Source organism: Chiloscyllium plagiosum, unplaced genomic scaffold, assembly GCF_037043375.1.
Source record: "Chiloscyllium plagiosum isolate Xiang-an unplaced genomic scaffold, Cpla_swu_hap1 HiC_scaffold_10, whole genome shotgun sequence".
In the NCBI taxonomy this organism is placed as follows: domain Eukaryota; kingdom Metazoa; phylum Chordata; class Chondrichthyes; order Orectolobiformes; family Hemiscylliidae; genus Chiloscyllium; species Chiloscyllium plagiosum.
In genome coordinates, this window is record NW_028270148.1 from 66,492,606 (window position 1) to 66,505,322 (window position 12,717).

Consider the following 12,717-nt stretch of genomic DNA (forward strand, 5'->3'; position numbering starts at 1 on the left):
TGTTTATTAATTCTTATTTCATCCAAACAACTAGCCTCCATTCTGTCAGATGTTTTATTCTAGATATTATACAATTTATGATTCCCTTAATGTGGATTTAAACTGACTGGCAATCTTTATTTTCTTACAAATTTGTGGCAAGTGAGCAGAACATGAGTTAACCTGCGCAGTAAATAGTCTAACATTTGTAATTCACTTTTATTTCAAACTTCACTGAATCATGCCAACAGAACTGAGAGGATCTTGCCTGCAAGCATTCTCAGTAGATTGAAGCCAGCAATGTTCTAAGGCAAGAAGGAGCTGTTGTCTGCCAGAAGCCTGCAGTTTGATCAGAGTGGTTCACTTATTTAGCAGTTCACAGTGCACACTCTACATCAGTGGATAACAGAATTGACTGATTATTTTAAAATGGATTGAAGGTGCACCATGAGAAAGTAGAATAGGGAAGGTTTTAACTGGGAGCAGGTTTTGAACAGGCAAAGAGCAGCGGTTGTGCAGAGGATGGTATGCAGAAGACAAATATCAAATCTGCCATCACCATCAGTTTGAGTCTTGGGTATTTTAACTGCCGGATCTTGTTTCTTTCTCACAGTTCCTGTTCTCTGCTTTCCCATGTATGTTACTAAACTCGGCAGCCGTGACAGCACACCAATCAGTAGGCTGTTAAAATGCCATCAGGGTACTGATGGCATTACAGAATCCTAATTTGTACGTCTAAGATTGGCTTCAGTTTCAAACAAAAGGATGCATTGACTATCTGCAAAAACAGGTAAGAATCAAACTGAGATAGGATGGTAAATATTTGCAGAGTTATAGAAACTGTTTGCCTTAACACTTCCAATATGGAAGGTGATATTGAATATCCCCAATTTGTATTAAAAACCATTTTGCTTATGATAAAGTTTATAAATTTATAAGAAGGGGATCGCTTGATAATGAAAACTATTATAATTTTGCAATAGTGACAGTTGTTGAATAAAAAAAATGAACTGACATTAAAGAAATGATATTTTTAAAGTAAGCTGTAAAATGGAATGTGTAACGTGTTTGTGTTTATTAAAATGAGCCAATTTCTAAGTAAAAATGATAAGGGACTGTCATAAGAATGCATTAAGTATTCATAGCCTAATGATTACCAGTAATTGATTTCAAAATTCAGATATCACTGTTAGCAAACTATTGTTTACCATGTGTGTATATTTCCCCATATTTCTGTCTCCCAAAAAAATCAAGCATGAGTGAGGCTGTCAGTAAAATTGAGGCTGGGGATCTATAAATTTGACTTTCCCCCTCAAAAAAAAGACCAACACAAAATAATCAAGAGTTTCGGGGTTTGTTCAGTTTGTAATCCTGTATGTTTGGCCTGAGGTCAGGGTTACCATTGAACGGTCTAGAGGAAATTTATATTTTACGTCCCAAAGTGTTTTCTTCCGGACAGGTGTATTTTGAAATCTTGGAAAATCGAGTTTGGGAAAATTAGGCAAAACCCATTCTAACAGGGAAATGTTTAGTGTTTAGACAACTTCAAATCATATTCTTAGAGGCTGTATCATAGGCTGGATATGATTTGCTACAATAATTGAGCATAGAGCTCTGTCATGTAAAGATAAGGTGATCTTTACATTGATTAACATTGTGTAAGCATTCAGATGTACTAGAGTATTTTGCCCATTGGAAAATGTGCTAATATGCATTCAAACAAGGTTAAAGCACTGCTTGGTAATTTTCCTGTGATGGTTTGGATAGTATTTCAAATACCCAGAGTACTTTAACTTTAAAGCAGTCAAGCAGGAGGCTGGGGGAGCAGAGCAAGCCAGGCAGCATCAAGAGATGGTGAAAGGGCACAGCCTCCTGTCTGCTTATTTTGGATTCCAGCATCTGCAGTTTTTTTGTCTTTAACTTAAATGCAATTTGAAATCTTTAAAGAAAAATATCAACTACATTACATTGAAGGATTGCATAGAAATGGATCAAAAGCTTTCAATTTCAAAAGTTTCCACTGTATGGAGCTACAATGGTTTGTTTTGATAATGGATCCCGTTTTGAATGCTTGTCTGAGCTTCAAAGTGCTCAACTGAGCAGAACATTTGTTCAAAGAGGTATTCGTGGGACTGAGAACATAGATACTTTGATAATTTTAACAGGTTATAATGAAATCATCTGCATTTGATGTGGTTTTGAATACATGTTTGTTCTTAGAACTTAGTGATGACTTAAGTGGATTTAAGTTTTCTTCAAAGACATTTTCTTTCTGTACTGTATAGATGACTGTGTGGAATCTTATAGGGGTCTGAGTAAAGTGAGCTTTGATGAGATATACGACAGAATTAGAAGAGAAGTCTACCCAAGATGATCTCGTGATCAGGAGTATCTTGTTGTATCCTTTATGCTTTCGCCAAGCAACATGATGAGTTTCTAACTAGCCAAGAGTAGGTGGTAAATAAGAGGATTTGTTTTAAACACATTCTTAATGGTTCAACTCATCTCATTAATACTCAGGTTTCCATCCACCAAATGTGCTGAACAAATCTGCTATTGAACATTCTCACAAATTCACCTGCACCTCCACACACATCATCTATTGCATTCGCTGCACCCGATGTGGCCTCCTCTATATTGGGAAGACAGGTCGCCTACTTGCGGAACGTTACAGAGAACACCTCTGGGACACCCGGACCAACCAACCTAACCACCCCGTAGCCCAACACTTTAACTCCCCCTCCCACTCCACCAAGGACATGCAGGTCCTTGGACTCCTCCATCGCCAGACCATGGCAACACGACAGTTGGAGGAAGAGTGCCTCATCTTCTGCCTGGGAACCCTCCAACCACAAGGGATGAACTCAGACTTCTCCAGTTTCCTCATTTCCCCTCCCCCCACCTTGTCTCAGTCAAATCCCTCGAACTCAGCACCACCTCCCTAACCTGCAATCTTCTTCCTGACCTCTCCACCCCCACCCCACTCCGGCCTATCACCCTCACCTTGACCTCCCTCCACCTATCGCATTTCCAAAGCCCCTCCCCCTAGTCCCTCCTCCCTACCTTTTATCTTAGCCTGTTGGACACACTTTCCTCATTCCTGAAGAAGGGCTTATGCCCGAAATGTCGATTCTCCTGTTCCTTGGATGCTGCCTGACCTGCTGCGCTTTTCCAGCAACACATTTTCAGCTCTGATCTCCAGCATCTGCAGCCCTCACTTTCTCTCTTGAACATTCTCAGCATGGATATGAAAATAGGTACTTCATGACTTCAGCTCTCATTTACCAGCATGTTTGTAGTATCTATGCCTTGTCTGGCCTCCCATGCCATATAGGTTAACACTATCCGTGCTGCCTTATTGACATGCCCTTTTGTGGAGACCTGCAGACAATGTTTTGTCATACTTGTCAGTAGGAATCTATGTGGGTCAAGGGTGGGGAGCAGTTGGCAGCATGGCACACTGAAACTTTGATTTAATACTTACATCATGTGCCAGCTGCCTGTACACCCAACACACTGTATGTGATTTCAACCAAATGGCCATGTCGGACAGTGAGTGGGGACTTGTCCTCAGTTCAGCCTGGGGAACCTGGTATCAGTCATGGGCACAGTCCAGGGGCTTGGCCACAGTCAGTCATCCATTTGGAGCAATCACCATCAGGGGACCTATCCCCATGCCATCCAGGGAGTGGGCTGCTGTCAGTCTAATAGGACTAGTGGCAGTCAGGGGAATCATGTTTCATCAGTTGGGGAGCTGTGGTCAGGGGTTGGGTCAGTCCTCTCTGTGGGCTGGTTGTCAAAGTCAGTTTGGGGTCTTGGAGTTCTGTTTTTCAGTTATTAAAGGAGATTGAAAAGAGGCATTTAGGAGCCAAGGAGGGATCATGTCCAAAATGGGTTGGGGTGGGGCGGTACTTAACACTGGTAAAGGGGAAAGCAGAGGCATTTGTGGAGGTGGGAAGGATGGCGCTGAGGGAAATTCAAGTTGCCTGGGGTTACACGGAACAGCATAAGGACATGCCAGGCTGCAGGACGGTGGAGTAGGAGGGGGGGTTATTAACAGTGACATTCACTGCTCCCTCCTCAGATGGAGCATAGTGGAGCAGGGTGGGTATCATTAAGGTTTAATGTTGGGATTCAGGGGACAGGGAGGAAGCTGGAGGTAGTGTTCAATGTGATGACTGCCAATATTGGGGGATGGGTGGAAATGGGCTGTTGGGGTACTGTGAGGTAAAAGGAGAGATGGAGGCTCTGGGGAGGTACCTAATGACCGGGCAGAGCTTGCTGATGGTGGTATCCAACTCAAAGTGTCATCCCTGCCATCACTTACCATTCTCTGGCTGCGCAACGCAGCTGAACAATGGCTGGGACAGTGCCCAGGGTGGGCGGTACCAGTGTCAATTTGATTGGCAAGAGTGCAGGATCCACCTTTGCTGGACCATAGGACAGTGAAGAGCCAAAGGCATGAACTTCACAACATTTTATTTACAAACATTCCTTCACAGATTTGCATGTGCTTATGCATCAAATTTGATCAAAGGTAGATTGCACCATGCATTTGGTGCTGGTTAACGTAAAATTGTCATCTCAGTAAAGCAGAACTTAGAGGCAATAACTTTAAAGGAGAAAGTGAGGCCTGCAAATGCTGGAAATCAGAATCAAAAATTGTGGTGCTGGAATTGCACAACAGCTCAGGCAGCATCAGAGGAACAGGAGAATTGATGTTTCAGAGATAAGCCCTGCATCAGCAATGCAGGAGGCTAATGCTGGTAGAAGCAGACTATTACTTATGGAACTTTTCAAGGGTGTTTTGGGATGAGGGGAACATCGCTGCATCATGTGCCATGTAGATATGACAGTGGATTCCATCAAACACAAAAGAAAGTGGAACGTTTGATGTGAGTCTGTGTTGTGAAATGGGTTTGAGCACAGCAGTATAACTTCTAATGTATCAAACATTGGCTCTGAAACAACATTAAATGACTGAATTCTGAAGAAGAGTCAGACCACGCTTGGAATTTTACTTCTGTTTCTCTCTCCACAGATGCTCCCAGACCTGCTGAGTTTCTCCAGCATACTGTGTTTGTTTCAGATTTCTGGCCTCGACCAATATTTTGCCTTTATTCCAATAGATACTAGCTGGAGACCATCATAGACCACCAAGGTCAAGATGCCAACATTTGGTTCACATTCTGGGGGCAAACTGTAGCCTGTATTCATTTCATTCGAGTTCCCTTTTGCTGGCTGTCAATAAAAGTCTACATTTATGATTGTTCAATTGCTTGCCTGTGTGTGATATTCCCCTACTGGACACTGACACTGTGAGTCTACAGTGGAGACTGGGGAAAGGGCATGGGGACTCAGAGAGGGCCTTCAGACAAGATGTACCTAAAGGGAAACTTGAAAGGGTTCAGAAAAGATTTACAAGGATGTTGCCAGGTTTGGAGGGTTTGAGCTATAAGAAGAGGCTGAATATGCTGGGGCTGTTTTCCCTCGAGCATCAGAAGCTGATGGGTGATCTTTAGAGATTTATAAATTCGTGAGGCGCATAAATAAACGAGATCTATTCCCTGGGATAGGGGAGTCCAAAACTAGAGGGCATAGGTTTAAGGTGAGAGGGGAAAGATTTAAAAGGGGCCTGGGGGCAACTTTTTCATGCAAAGGGTGGTGCATGTATGGAATGAGCTGCCAGAGGAAGTTATGGAGGCTGGTACAATTGTAACATTGAAAGGCATCTAGATGGACATATGAATGGGAAGGGTTTCGATAGATATGGGCCAAATGCTGGCAAATGGGACAAGACTTATTTAGGATACCTGGTTGACGTGGACGAGTTGGACTGAAGGGTCTATTTCTGTGCTGTACACCTCTTATGACTCTATGACTCTTTGACAAGTAGGGTGTATGGCATGGTGGTTAAACATCAACCAGAGTGCGTGAATATTTGTCCATGCTCAAGGGAGAGTCAGGCTACAGCTGAAGAGGAACTGCAATGAAAGTTTCCAAAAGTGACAGCAGGCTTTTCCCCAATACGCCTTCAAATTCCTGAAACACTTGGAAAAGTCCAACTCCACTCACTTCTGACTGTAAAAAAGTAGCAAAATAAGATCAGAAGCATCTAACCAGAAAGCCCCAAGGTGATGCCTGTAAGCATCACATCTTTATGTTTGGAGTGTGGACTCAAAAAGGAAGAGATACTTAAGCCAAGGGGACTGTGCAGTTTTAACAAGCACATTTGCTAGAACATATTGTGAGTTGTATACAATGTTGCCCATTCCTGGAATACTGAAAGTGGAAGTAAGTAGAGCAAAGTCAATAAGTTCGAAACTACGGAGCAATTGCTTTACAATAATATTTTGTTTGGCTCATGGCCAGATGACCATTGTGGGCCCAGAAAGATCTAGCTGCAAAGTGAAAGCATCAAAAATCTCTCTCTTTCTCTCTCCTATGTGGAGATACCAGAAAGTCTCCAGTAACAGCAAGCTGTATCCCTCTTGCCTTTCTCTGTAAATCCCCTTCTGACGGAGGAATGAATCATCTTTAGCAACATTGAAAAGATTAATTCTTTGTCTGTGAATGAAAGACTGAACGTCAGTGTACAAATGACTTTAGATCAACATCAATGAATCAGAAGAAAGAGAAAGAAGTAATCTCATCAAATCCTGTGGTACAGACTGGTGCTCATGAACTGTATTCCCTGATTTCAATTTCTTTTTCCACTCTATAATCCACACCTCAGTCTTTGTGCATCTGTCTATATGTGAGAGAGGGAATTTAACAAGGAGTGGAATATAATTTATAAAAGGATTAATAAATAATTGATATACATTAATAACTGAATCTGTTGCCTCAACCTCCTAGCCTCAGTTTGGACATGATCTCCCGGTCTCAGTGTGGGTTTAATCTCCCAGCCTCAGTATGGACGTGATCTCCTGGCCTCAGTGTGGGCTCGATCTCCCAGCCTCACTGGGGGCTCGGTCTCCCGGCCTTAGTGTGGACTTGATCTCCTGGCCTCAGTGTGGACTTCCTGGCTTCAGTGTGGACTTGACCTCCCGGCCTCAACCTCCTGGCCTCAGCGTGGATTCAATCTCCCAGCCTCAGTGCGGGCTTGATCTCCTGGCCTCAACATGGACACAATCTCCCAGCCTCATTGTGGACTTGACCTCCCAATCTCAGCATGGATTTGACTTCCTGGCCTCAATGTGTGCTCAACCTCCCTGCCTCAGCATAGACTCAATTTCTGGTATTCCTGCACTCAAGGTGAAGCCCATGCAATCTGGGTTGGAAGGGTTGTTATTCTGAATTCTTACTTTTTTATCTAGCTTATTGCTGGACTTATTAATTTCTATATTTTTCTATTTTTTCCCCTAAGAATGTGTACTTGAGAATCTGTACCCTAGGTATCTTGGTATCAAAGATGGCACAATAAGTGGTGACTTGTAAACTTTTCATCATACTCATGTGAGTATATGACAATAAATCTAATTCTACTTCATATTTTCTTTTTGTCTTTGGTTAAAGTGAATATATTCACAATAAACAGTTATTTACTTGTTAAGTATAGGGCAGTTTCTTTTATCGTGAGATTGTCAGTCAGATAAACTGAGAATTTTGGATAGTTCATAAAATCCCTACAAAGTGAAAGCAGGCCATTCAACCCATCAAGTCCACACTGACTCTTTGAAGAGCATCCCACCCAGACCCACCTAACCCTATCACACTGTATTCGCCATGGCCAATCCACCTAGCCTGCACATCTCTTGACACTGTGGGCAATCCATCTAACCTGCATATCGTTTGGACTGTGGAAGAAGACCAGAGCTCCTGGAGGAAACCCACACAGACACGAGGAGGATGTGCAAACTCCACACAGGCCCTCACTCGAGGGTGGAATCGAACCCAGATTCCTCAGGCTGTGAGGCAGCAGTGCTAACCACTGTGCCACCATGTTGATTTAGTTTGACCAAATCTTTTCACATTTTTGATATCTGTGAATAACCTAAGGCTTAGTTTTCAGCACATTACCGCAGTGAATCAATGCATGTCTTTAAAAAGCGCACTGGAAGTACATCCCTTGTACATGTTCCTATGCGAGTGTTTAAAGGAAATTTCTCATAGGTCGTAGAAGGTCCAAAATAACATACCTTGATTCCAAAACAGCTCTTTCAACAAATGGCTCACTGTACTTCCATAAACTCTGCAGCAACAAATCATGGTCAAAAGCTTTCTTATCTGAAAGTCCCATGCTGATTCCTTTAAAGCACATATTGTGGGATGGGCAGAGTACATTCTGATATAAAACAGAGAAAATGATAGGTTGAGTGCAAAGTCAGTGTTAGGCTTGACTGAAGTCATAGGTTTCTGACTCTCCCTGCTCTGTACAGGCTCTTCTGCATCAGTACCATACAGAGTGTACTGCACGAAATACATCAGAAGTGGGTCAGCCACCATCAGTACCTCTTCATTCCCATTGCACAGACTCCAACAGTACTCAGGAGTCCAGTGTTGCAGCCTAAGTACTTCCTTTCACATGATGAGCAGAGGAGGACAGGGAAAGGCATTTGTCTTGATGGATGGCAAGCATGGTATGTCATCAGGTCCCACAGCCACATCCGAAAGTGGGTCTACCTTTACACACACAGCAGTCTGGCAATGACAATGGAGGTTTACAAAACAACCTTCCGCAACTTCCTATGGGATGCCTGCTGGCAAAATTGAACACTTATGCAGCATTGCCAGTTAAAGTTATCTTGACTTTGAATGTTTAAACATTGGATTTCTCCCAGGGAAATACTCAGCATATCTGCCGTGGCAGCCAGGTGACTCACATTATTGGTAGAGATCCCCAGCAGTACCTTTAAAGGACAACCAGTTAAACCATAAGTAGGCTTGGTTGTCCTGAGTGCTGTCGGTCTACTGCCAGCAGCCAAATGACCTTCCAGCATTCACATCCTACTACCCACATTGACTATTTAGCTGTCATTTTACACTTTGTAATGTCAGTTCTTATAGCTTTCTGGCTGATATTACAGAGATCTCCAGTGTTTCAGTGCAAAGAACCACAGCCACAGAAATTGAGGGCACATTCAGCTTTATTTTGACTCTTTCGGTCCTGCAGTGAGCAGTTTGAGATTTTCCGGCAGCAGTTCATACTGATGCCTAATTGCTTTTGGTGAAACACAATCCTTGCACAAGCCATAACATATAAGCACAACCCATACATAGATTCTCTGTCAGCTACAGTGAAGGTGTTATTTTACCATCGACACCCTGAGGGAGATGTATTGAGAGGTTTGATACAATCCCCAGCTATGGTATTCGCTCATATTGCTTGTCCTCCTCTTTTCTCATTGTCAGTAATTCAGAATATGTGAAAGCCAGATGGAAAGGTCATTGCAATCCTTTCACCTTCTCAATGCATTTAGAAGAGTGAAGATTCTGAAAAGAATTATCTTCAATCATTCACAGCAACTTTGGGTAGCAGAACAATCAAGCACTGAAGTTTCCCACAATGGCTAAGCAGGGAAACAGAAGGTTGGAATCACTTGTTGAGTGTATGCAAACATGAAGCTTGACATCATCCAGGACAAAGCAGCCCACTTGATTGGCTCTGCATCCACAAATATTCACTCTGTTCAATAGTAGCAGTGTGTCCCATCAACCATCTTCATGCACTGCAGAAAATCATCCAGTCTCCTTAGACAGCACCTTAAAAATCTACAACCACTTTTACCTGGAAAGACAAGGATAGCTGATACATGAGATTATCACCATCCACAAGTTCCCCTCCAAGCCACTCACCACCCTAACTTGGAAACATATCGCAGTTACTTCGCTGTCACTGTGTCAAAATCTTGGAATCCGTCCACCTACAGTTTATCACTCAAGAAAGCAACCACCACCTTCTTAAGGGCAACTAGAAATGGGTAATAAATGCTGGCCCAGCTAATGGCACCCACACCCCTTTTAGAATAATAACAAATTGATGTTAAAGAAGTCTTTCAGATAGGAAGAATGAGTTTTTTGTATGTTGCTAAATGCAACCAGTGAGCTGAGACTTGAGGTGCATTTAGAAAGTATTCAGCAAGCTTTTCTTTACTCATATAATACACTTCATGTGTCAGATGCAATGTACATGCAATGTATAATACAATTTCTACTAGAGAAGATACTTTCAAGCTCAGAGGTGCTGTTGCACATATGCACCAGTGACAAGCTGACAGAAATTGCATGGTACTTCTCATTTCTTTCTAGAAGAAATCAAACTACTGTCCATAAGTAGCTACCATTAATTTAGGAGGTTAGGTTGGAAATTCAATCCCCAGCTAACTTTGCAGTCCAAGTAGCTGAGCAAATGTTCAAATTATATCAGATTTGGAACACTGCATTAAGTGAGTAAACTATTCCTTAAGGAAGGATCAGATTTAATATAAATTTCAGGCATTCCAATTCTATAGGTGGCAGAAGTGAGGAAGAAACAATTCACAGAGATCCAAATGGATAATAAGAGGGTGTAGTAGCAGGGTTTTATAGAAAAGTAATGATTAGATAAATGTGAGCGGGTAAGTTCAATGGAGTATGCACCATTAGCCTGTCTACAATAGGGATCTGAACTCATGCCAGGTCCTGTACTTACAGAATGCAGAACTGTCTATGTTCTTCTGCATGTTCATAACAGGCCAGGTGCCTGAAGATAAAATTACATGCAAACAGAGACTTAGCTAAACATTTTCTTCTCTGTAGTGTGGCTAAAAGCCAGAATGAAACACAAAATTTTCATTCACAACACCAGCAAATAAAGGCTGCTGGGACACTGACATTTTCTTCATGCTGCCTGAGCAGTTAGATAGAGCAGCTGTGGTAATGAAAGTAGAACAAACCTCAGGGGTTAACTAATACATTTTGATACCACTGACGGTAGCCTTCTAGTAATTGGACTATCAATCCTTTGTACTGGAATCACAATATCAAGTTTAAATGATGGAGGATGCTTAATATAAACTCATGGATTAATTAGGTGCAATTTTGAATTTGTATAATTATGGCACATGGATAGCAAATCATCAACTTGCTTAGCATCTCTCCTAAAGTTAGTGGAAATAAACTTTGGGAGAGGTGTAAAACTGGGTGGCAATTCATTATCATTCATTTTATATTATTGAACCAAGTCAAATGATACCACCATGTCTGATGAGTGGGTTAAAAGCATGAAACTAAAATAGAAAATGTTCAAAACGCACAGTAGGTTTGTTAATAACTGTTGGTAGGGGTAAAACAAGTCACGCATTTCCTTTGATGCAAACCTGAAACATCAAAACCTGTCCCTTCGCATTACACACGCTGAATATATTCATGTTTGTCAGCATCTATTTGTGGTTTCTAATAAAGCATTTGCATTTATCTTAAGCACAATACTACATCTGATACACTAGTGTATCATTAAATTATTATTAACATATTGAGTTTAGTAACATTACCTACAGTAATACCTGCTAATTACCATTTACAACTTTACTACAAATTATTTGATTAATGCCCTTTCTCTGAGAGATGCTACCTTCTCCCTAGCACCTGATGAAGGAGCAGTGCTCTGAAAGCTAGTGTTTTCAAATAAACTTGTTGGACTATAACCTGGTACTGTGCGATTTTTGGCCTTGTCCAACCCAGTCCAACACCAGCACCTCCACATCATGACCTTCTCCTTTAGCAAAGTTTTCTTATTTAACAGTACTATTCACCATGTGCCCCATTCGAAGATTTGCATTTTGGTCTTTGTCACCAAGGCACATTTATGTCTTTCCCTTCTTACCTGGCATCTTATCCTCCTCCAATCAACCAGCCATATATATTCCCTTGCCTGTCTTTTCAAACTTACAATTATTTATTTCAGATAAATCCTATATATTTCAAAGCGATCACTTCTCATTCTTCTGTGCTGTAATGAGTTGAAACCCAACCCATTTAGCCTTTGCTCATAACACAATCGCTCCATACTGGAGAGCATCCTAATAAACCTTTTTCTGCACCAATGAAATGATATCTTTCCTTAAAAAAGGAGATGAAAGCTGCTCACAGTCCTCCAGATGTGGTCACCAGCACCTTGTAGTTACAGTAAGACTTCCCAGCTCTTATGCTCCAGCCCCCTTGAAATAAGGGCCAACATTCCATTAGCCTTCCTGATTATCTGCTGTACCTGTGTGCTAGATTTCTGTGCTTCATGTACAAGTATCCCCCAAGTCCTTTTGTGTTGCAACTTTCATAACAACATAAGAACTAGGAGCAGGAGTAGGTCATCTGGCTCTTCGAGCCCAGTGCACCATTCAATAAGATCATGACTGATCTTTTTGTGGATTCAGATCCACTTACCCACACTCTTGCCATATCCCTTAATTTCTTTATTGTACAAAAAAATCTACCTTAGCTTTAAAAACATTTACTGAAGTAGCATCAACTACTTCACTGGGCGAGAAATTCCATAGATTTGCAACCCTCTGGGTGAAGAAGTTCCTTCTCAATTCAGTCCTAAATCTGCTGCCTCTAATCTTGAGGCTATGCCATCTTGCCCTAGTTTTACCTGCCAGTAGAAATATCCTCTCTACTTATATCTTATCTATTCCCTTCATAATTGTATATGTTTCTACAAGAACCCCCCTCATTCTTCAGAATTCCAATGATATAATCCCATCTACTTATTCTCTCCTCATAAGCCAACCCCCTCAACTCCGGAATCAACCTAGTGAA

General features: G+C 41.7%; 1 long non-coding RNA gene across 2 annotated transcripts in view; it reads left to right on the forward strand.

The window, feature by feature from the left end:
* The first annotated feature begins 318 nt into the window (after positions 1–318).
* LOC122552890 (uncharacterized) overlaps positions 319–12,717 on the forward strand; it is a 40,758-nt gene continuing 28,359 nt past the window's right edge. Inside the window, exons 1-2 of one of the 2 annotated variants that reach the window (XR_006312543.2) lie at positions 319–504; positions 593–769. This is a non-coding gene — a long non-coding RNA (uncharacterized LOC122552890). Of the gene's footprint in view, positions 770–12,717 lie in introns of both variants that reach the window. The other variant, XR_006312542.2, reaches the window with a different exon arrangement.